At 40.9% G+C, this 7554-nt stretch overlaps 1 pseudogene; it reads left to right on the forward strand.

The window, feature by feature from the left end:
* The first annotated feature begins 2160 nt into the window (after positions 1-2160).
* LOC148773481 (peroxiredoxin-like 2A pseudogene) lies at positions 2161-3280 on the forward strand (annotated as a pseudogene).
* The last annotated feature ends 4274 nt before the right edge of the window (positions 3281-7554 follow it).

Genomic DNA, 7554 nt, shown 5'->3' on the forward strand with positions numbered 1-7554 from the left:
CCAGAAGCCTCCTCAACCCTTGTGCTCCATAACCTCTCAGGTGTTGGAGGGTGAACTGAGCAGGGAATTTGCCGGATAAATGGTGTTTGATCCGTGATTTTGTGTTAAACTCAAGGGCATACTATTCAACTTTGACCAATCATTATTTCCGTGAAATATGGTAGTTTAGTTTTCTTGCTAAAGCTTTTGATCACACTTGTCATGAGAAGTTGTACTTTTCATGTTGCTTTTTATATTGTTAGAAAAAAAAGACACAGTTGTGTCTTTTGATGTATGACACATATTTATTATGACTGTGTCCAACTCTCTTTGTGACCGACCCCACGGACTGTAGCCCACCAGGTTCCTCTGTCCATGGGATTTTCCAGGCAAGAATACTGAAGTGAGTTGCCATTTCCTTCTCCAGGGGATCATCCCCATCCAGGGACTGAACTCATATCTCCTTCAGCTGCTGAATTGGCAGGTGGATTCTTTACCACTGAGCCACTTGGGAAGCCCATCTAATATCAGAATAGGAAATAAAAGATAGACTAAGGATTTGCATGTACATTTATAGTAACATTTGAATTATAATATTACTGTTATCAGACTTCTAATAGAGATCCAGAAAGCTTTTATAAAGTATTTCATGCATCATTCAAATTACTACTATTGGCTTCCCAACCTACCCCCAAATTTTAAGGATAAACAGTCACAACAGTGAAGATTTTCACACAGGACATGACTATTTTATTCATCCTAATTAGGTATCTTAAAAAAAAAACCCAGCAACTTTGAACAAGAGTCTGCTTCAATGCCACTGCAGAACCCAAGTACTTGGCAAGCACAGAGCAGTCGTCTACGGAGCCTTCATGCCCAGCAGTTGCTCCACTGAGACACCTCCTTCTCGTTCCTGCCTCCATCGCCTGCACACATCCAGAGTTTAGTTACCTACTTCAGAGTACCTTAATGACATATGTTCAACTATTTGTCATCTTCCGACCCACATTCAAAAGCTGCAAAATGTCAACTGTCATTTTTTTTTAAGAAAACCGAGAAAAGTATAACTTCTCATGTCAACTGGGCCTAATGAATAGCAGCTCTTTTAGAACTTAGAGGATGGGCTCAAAGGAAGTCCCAAAGAGCAATTTCCTATATGAAAAATTACACACATAACCTGCTGAATTTTTTACGTTGAAAGAGACTCCATAACTGACTCAAAATAACAATTTTTATTTTTTAAAAAATGAAGCTTTAATTGATGAACCAGAACCTTCATAAATGCATAAGCTCAATATTTTTCACATTTGTTTTTTGAAATGTACTTGCTGATTTCTTCTATAGCTGTGCTGTAACAAAGCTAGGAAGAAGCCAAAGTACTTCCCCATTATCTTATACTTTCAGATTTTGAGCTGCAGAGACTCTTAAAAGTTTCAAGACCAGCCTAGATTGGGAGGCAACATGAGAGACAAAAGATTTCTCTCTTTGTGCCTCTTGACACTGTTTAAGCTGTGAGACTGTTCTATCATCTTCCTCTTTCCTCCCCATTCTGCCTGGTTTCCACCCAGAGCCCTTTGGTTTTTTTTATCACTATGGAATTATGTGCAGAAAACAAAGATGTATGTCTGAAGTTCATGAGCAATGAATGATTAATACAGTGCTCAGCATGGGATGGGGGAGAAAAGGTTTCTTTCCTTGACTACCATGAAGAAAAACTGATTTAACTTCAACTCTTAAGGGCAACTAGCCCATGACTTCTATTAGGCTCCTAGCTGTCCTGAGGTAGAGCCAAAAGGTCAGAAGAATGCATACTGAGTTTATGAGAATATTTCCTCTTAACATTCCTTTACTCAGACTATTTACCAGCAGCTATGGTCATGGAAAGGCTGTGACTGGAAACCAGCTCTACATGAGAATACTGTAATGGATTCCCCTTCCCGTAGAAATCAACATATGTAATGCTATTACTATGTGAATAGCTAAGTACCTTCAAAGTTGCGAGAATGTAAGTTTCTAGAGGGCAGAGATTCTTCTGTTTGTTCCCTAACATATCCCAAGAGACCAGAACAGTGTCTGCACATATTAAAATGAAAGTGAAATTCTCCAGGCCAGGCGCAGGCGCAGGCGCGGGGGCCCCCGTGGGACCCCTCGGGCCGGGAGGGTTCAGTCGGTCAGCCCACCCGGCAGCGTTCGCTAGAGGAGGCGCGAGGCTGGGGAGCGAGAGTCGTACGTGCGGCGCGCTGGGGGTCTGCGAGACTCGTGAAGTCCGCGAAGGCAAGTGAGGAAACTGAGGATCCCAGTTTCTTCAGCATGGGAATGTGGTCCATTGGTGCGGGGGCCATAGGAGCCGCTGCCTTGGCACTGCTCCTGGCCAACACAGACATGTTTCTGGTCAAGCCCCAGAAAGCAGCACTGGAGTATCTGGAGGACATAGACCTGAAAACACTGGAGAAGGATGCAGTAACTTTTAAAGCGAAGGCGCTCTGGGAGAAGAATGGAGCTGTGATTATGGCTGTGCGGAGGCCAGGCTGCTTCCTCTGTCGGGAGGAGGCTGCAGATTTGTCCTCCCTGAAGCCCAAGTTGGACGAGCTGGGCGTCCCCCTCTATGCAGTGGTAAAGGAGCACGTCATGAATGAAGTTAAGGACTTCCAGCCTTATTTCAAAGGAGAAGTCTTCCTGGATGAAAAGAAAATGTTCTATGGCCCACAAAGACGGAAGATGATGTTCATGGGATTTGTCCGTCTGGGCGTCTGGCAAAACTTCTTCCGGGCCTGGAATGGAGGCTTTTCTGGAAATCTGGAAGGCGAGGGCTTCATCCTTGGGGGACTCTTTGTGATGGGACCAGGAAAGCAGGGCATTCTTCTCGAGCACCGAGAAAAAGAATTTGGAGACAAAGTAAACCTGACTTCTGTTCTGGAAGCTGCTAGGAAGATCAAACCACAGAGTTCAGCCTCAGAGAAAAAATGATTGTGTGAAACTGTCCAGCCCAGGGATATCTAGGGCTCTCACGTGTGTTTGCAGGATGTGTTGTGGTTCCACTGCTGTCCCTAAGGAGTTATAAACCCATTCATGCCATATTCTCAGTATAGGCCATTAACATATTTTAAAATTGTACTCTATGTAGGTCTAATAAGGCAAAATAAGGTCTAATAAGCCCCCAAACAAGACTGATAAAAATCTGAGACACTAATAAGGCTTATTTCAGCTAAAACCTGGAAAATCTGAGGCTTAAAGTTGACTGTTACACCTCATCACAAATGTACATGGTGTTTGAGTTCTATTATTTGAAATGATTTTTATCTTCATATGTTTAAAAATCTTAGAAAAGTTGACGATTGACTTGAAGATTAAAAATACAAGGTTTTTGGCTCATGTTTTCACAGTAATAATGAATGATTTATTTTATCATGTTAAAGTAATACATAAAAGAATTGATGTGCTTTGGATGACTTGATAAAGGTAAATAATAAAGTGAAATCTAGTTTCTCATTGTCTTCCATTCTAACCTTGGAGATTTGATTTTCTAGAAGGAATGATCTTCTAGAAAGCATGGTTCTGGTTCTAATAAAATTAAGCATCAAAAATTGTCCATATATACACATTTCTGATAAAACTAACAATAAAAATATTTCCCATAATAGTGGCTGAATTTATTAAATCCTTGGTGTCAAAGACACCGAATGTGAAAAGTCAGTACTCTGCATGTGTGTGGGGTATGGTTGGTGAAGGAGTTCCTCTCGTTCTAATGATCTAAGAGATTTCCAAATGGCCAGAAAAGTTCATCCTGTCATTCACGTGACTGATTTTGCTGTCTTTTCTAGAGAAATGACTTGGCATTTAAAATTGGTAGTTGTGTTTCTTATTGATGGTCTTTTAGCCTAATTTGGTAACTGAAGGGGAAAAAGGACAGAGAAAATGAAATGTAACTTAATTCATTAGTTTAGTTTATTATGTTTGAAGTTTTGTCATGTGAGTAAGTATGATGTCCACAAGAGCCTGAAGGGGACTCTGCCCTAGGGAGTCTGCTCAGGGCACCAAACCAGCCCCGGACTAGGAAGGCAGGGACGGGAGTCCAGAGAAGAGGAGTACAGTGATCCCGCTCTACATGTATATGTTCCAAGAACCCCTCTGGATGCCTGAAAACGTGGAAGACACTGAACCCTATGTATACTGTGTTTTTTCCTATATATGCATATCTATTATATAGACAAGAGATTAAAAATAGTAATAAAATAGAAAAATTATACTGTGAAAAAAAACAAAAAAAAGAAATTCTCCAGGCCAGAATACTGGAATGGGTAGCCTTTCTCTCCTTCAGGGAATCTTCCCAACCCAGGGATTGAACCCAGGTCTCCCCCATTGTGGGCGGATTCTTTACCAGTTGAGCAACAAGAGAAACCTTGCACATGTTAAGTGCTTAATAAATATTTGTGGATCAAATGAATGAAGTCAGAAGATATGGTACAGCTATTTGTATTTAGGAGTTTGGGAAGTGGGAATAATGAGGCAGCCAGAATCAACTGTGAAAACAGACACCACTGGCTCCTGATAGAGGTCACTCTTTTGAGAGGGTTTGCTTTTCAAAAGGGTTCGATTTTCCTTACAAGTGTAACTGACTCACAGAAATGCCGGCTAGCAAAGAAGTGGTTACAGGAGCAAAACCAGGGACATTTTAATCTGCATTAAATGTCTGAACTTTCCTAATTCTAAAATTCACCTAACAATTGTCTTTTCCTGTGCAAAATTTATTTGCAGAAAATAGTTAGTGAATACTGTATTTCTAACTTTTTCTTCAAAAACTTTTTCTTCAAAACTATTAGTAGCAACTACAACTAGAATATCTGAAAAACTAGTATGTGAAGGCTTGCTTGTTTGTTTGCTTTTCCAGTTGCTTAGCCTAGGTCAGTGTGACATCCAGGCCCCACCACCTAAACAAGAACCATGGTAGAGCCACCTCTGCATTGTCATGACAACCAGTAGCCCAGAAATGAGGGTCCCAGGGTATTCCTCAACTTGGCCACTATCAAGGAAAGCTATGACAAACCTAGACAGTGTATTAAAAAGTAGAGACATCACTTTGCCTACAAAGGTTCATACAGTCAAAACTACGGTTTTCCGGTGGTCATGTATCGATGGGAGAGTTGGACCATAAAGAAGGCTGAACACTGAAGAATTAATACTTTGGAATTGTGGTGCTGGAGAAGACTCTTGAGAGTCCCTTGGACAGCAAGGAGATCAAACCAGTCAGAACTTGAGGAAATCAACCCTGAATACTCAATGGAAGGACTGATGCTGAAGCTGAAGCTCCAATACTTTGGGCACCTGATGCCAAGAGCTGATTCATTGGAAAAGACCCTGATTCTGGGAAAGACTGAGGGCAGGAGGAGAAGGGGGCAGCAGAGGATGAGATGGTTGGATAGCATCACTGACTCAATGGACATGAGCAAACTCTAGGAGATAGTGAAGGACAGGGGAGCCTGGTGTGCTGCAGTCCATGAGGTCGCAAAGAGTTGAACGTGACTTAGCGACTAAACAACAACAGCTGCTAGTAAACTGATCTTTGAAAAGTCAAGTTGTATCTCAATTTCATCATCTGTTAAACAAGCTTCAATCTATCATCCAACTATTTGAATTGAAACAGTCATGATATGAAAATCTTTAAAAAATTACAAAGTAAACAAGAATTACAAGTAAGAAATACATGGTGTAGTTGGAGCTATGTGTTGACACAATACTTTAGTCTCATTCCTGCCCTAAAAACAATTGAGGGAATAGAATGTTCTGATCATGTCTTCTGGAAAATCCATGTATATAATCACCTGCCTTTCGCAGCTCTGATGGAACCCAAACAGCTGTGGTATTTGAGAAGGCAGCTCTGGTTCAATACTGGTCTCTAGCTTAATAACTATTCCTCAAGTTAGTTAATGTCTCTCAGCTCCAATTTTCCCACTGTAACATGGGAATAATGAACAGAGCTGCTGTAAAGTGAGAACAGTGTCCAAGTAATTTGTAACAGGAATAACAACAATGTTTTCATATTAGTTTTCTTCAGATCTGAGATTCAAACTCAGATCTTATTTCAGATATAGTCCCACTTTCTTTATTCCAGAGTCACATTTGTTCTTGAGTAAACTTGGTGCTTATCCTGTGAGTAAGGAGAAAATATCTGTGATATTTTGGCATGTTAAGTGGCATGTGCCTTAATAAAGGATCATTCAGAAGACCTCGCCCTTGATAAAAGTTACAATTGAAGAGACAATTTATAGGAGTCTTTGTGCACTTTGATTATTAAGCCTCCTTTTCAGTTCAGATTTTGCTTATAGCAATCAGTGCTTGAGCCAGGTAAATAACACGTGAAAATGCAGTTCCTAATTGAAGGTACTGGTCTCCATGGTGAAAAGGACCAGACCAACTGCATGAAAAGATCTGGAAAAAGCAGCAACTCATCACAGAACTTCGATTACCTGCCCTTTCTTCTCTGCCTCTCTTTTTGGTCTACACTAATTGCCTGCAGAAAAAGTCTCCATACTGCCAGCTTCCTGGTTCTCACTCTAGAACACAATATGCTAGTGGAGATCAGTGGAAAAATAACTCCAGAAAGAATGAAGGGATGGAGCCAAAGCAAAAATAATACCCAGTTGTGGATGTGACTGGTGATAGAAACAAGGTCCAATGCTGTAAAGAGCAATATTGCATAGGAACCTGGAAAGTTAGGTCCATGAATCAAGGCAAACTGGAAGTGGTCAAAGAGGAGATGGCAAGAGGGAACATCGACATTCTAGGAATCAGTGAACTAAAATGGACTGGCATGGGTGAATTTAACTCAGATGACCATTATATCTACTACTGTGGGCAGGAATCCCTTAGAAGAAATGGAGTAGCCATCATGGTCAACAAAAGAGTCCAAAATGCAGTACTTGGATGCAATCTCAAAAACGACAGAATGATGTTTGTTCATTTCCAAGGCAAACCATTCAATATCACAGTAATCCAAGCCTATACCCCAACCGGTAACGCTGAAGAAGCTGAAGTTGAACGGTTCTATGAAGACCTACAAGACCTCTTAGAACTAATACCCCCAAAAGATGTCATTTTCATTATAGGGGACTGGAATGCAAAAGTAGGAACTCAAGAAATACCTGGGGTAACAGGCAAATTTGGCCTTGGAGCACGGAATGAAGCAGGGCAAAGGCTAACAGAGTTTTGCCAAGAGGATGCACTGGTCATAGCAAACACCCTTTCTCAACAACAGAAGAGAAGACTCTACACATGGACATCACCAGATGGTCAACACTGAAATCAGCTTGATTATATTCTTTGCAGCCAAAGATGGAGAAGCTCTATACAGATAGCAAAAACAAGACCAGGAGCTGACTGTGGTTCAGATCACGAACTCCTTATTGCCAAATTCAGACTTAAATTGAAGAAAGTAGGGAAAACCACTAGACCATTCAGATATGACCTAAATCAAATCCCTTATGATTATACAGTGGAAGTAAGAAATAGATTTAAGGGACTAGATCTGATAGATAGAGTGCCTGATGAACTCTGGACGGAAGTTCGTGACATTGGATA

This window comes from Moschus berezovskii, chromosome X (assembly GCF_049115385.1).
Source record: "Moschus berezovskii isolate FMDL1 chromosome X, NW_MosBer_1.0, whole genome shotgun sequence".
Taxonomy (NCBI): Eukaryota; Metazoa; Chordata; class Mammalia; order Artiodactyla; family Moschidae; genus Moschus; species Moschus berezovskii.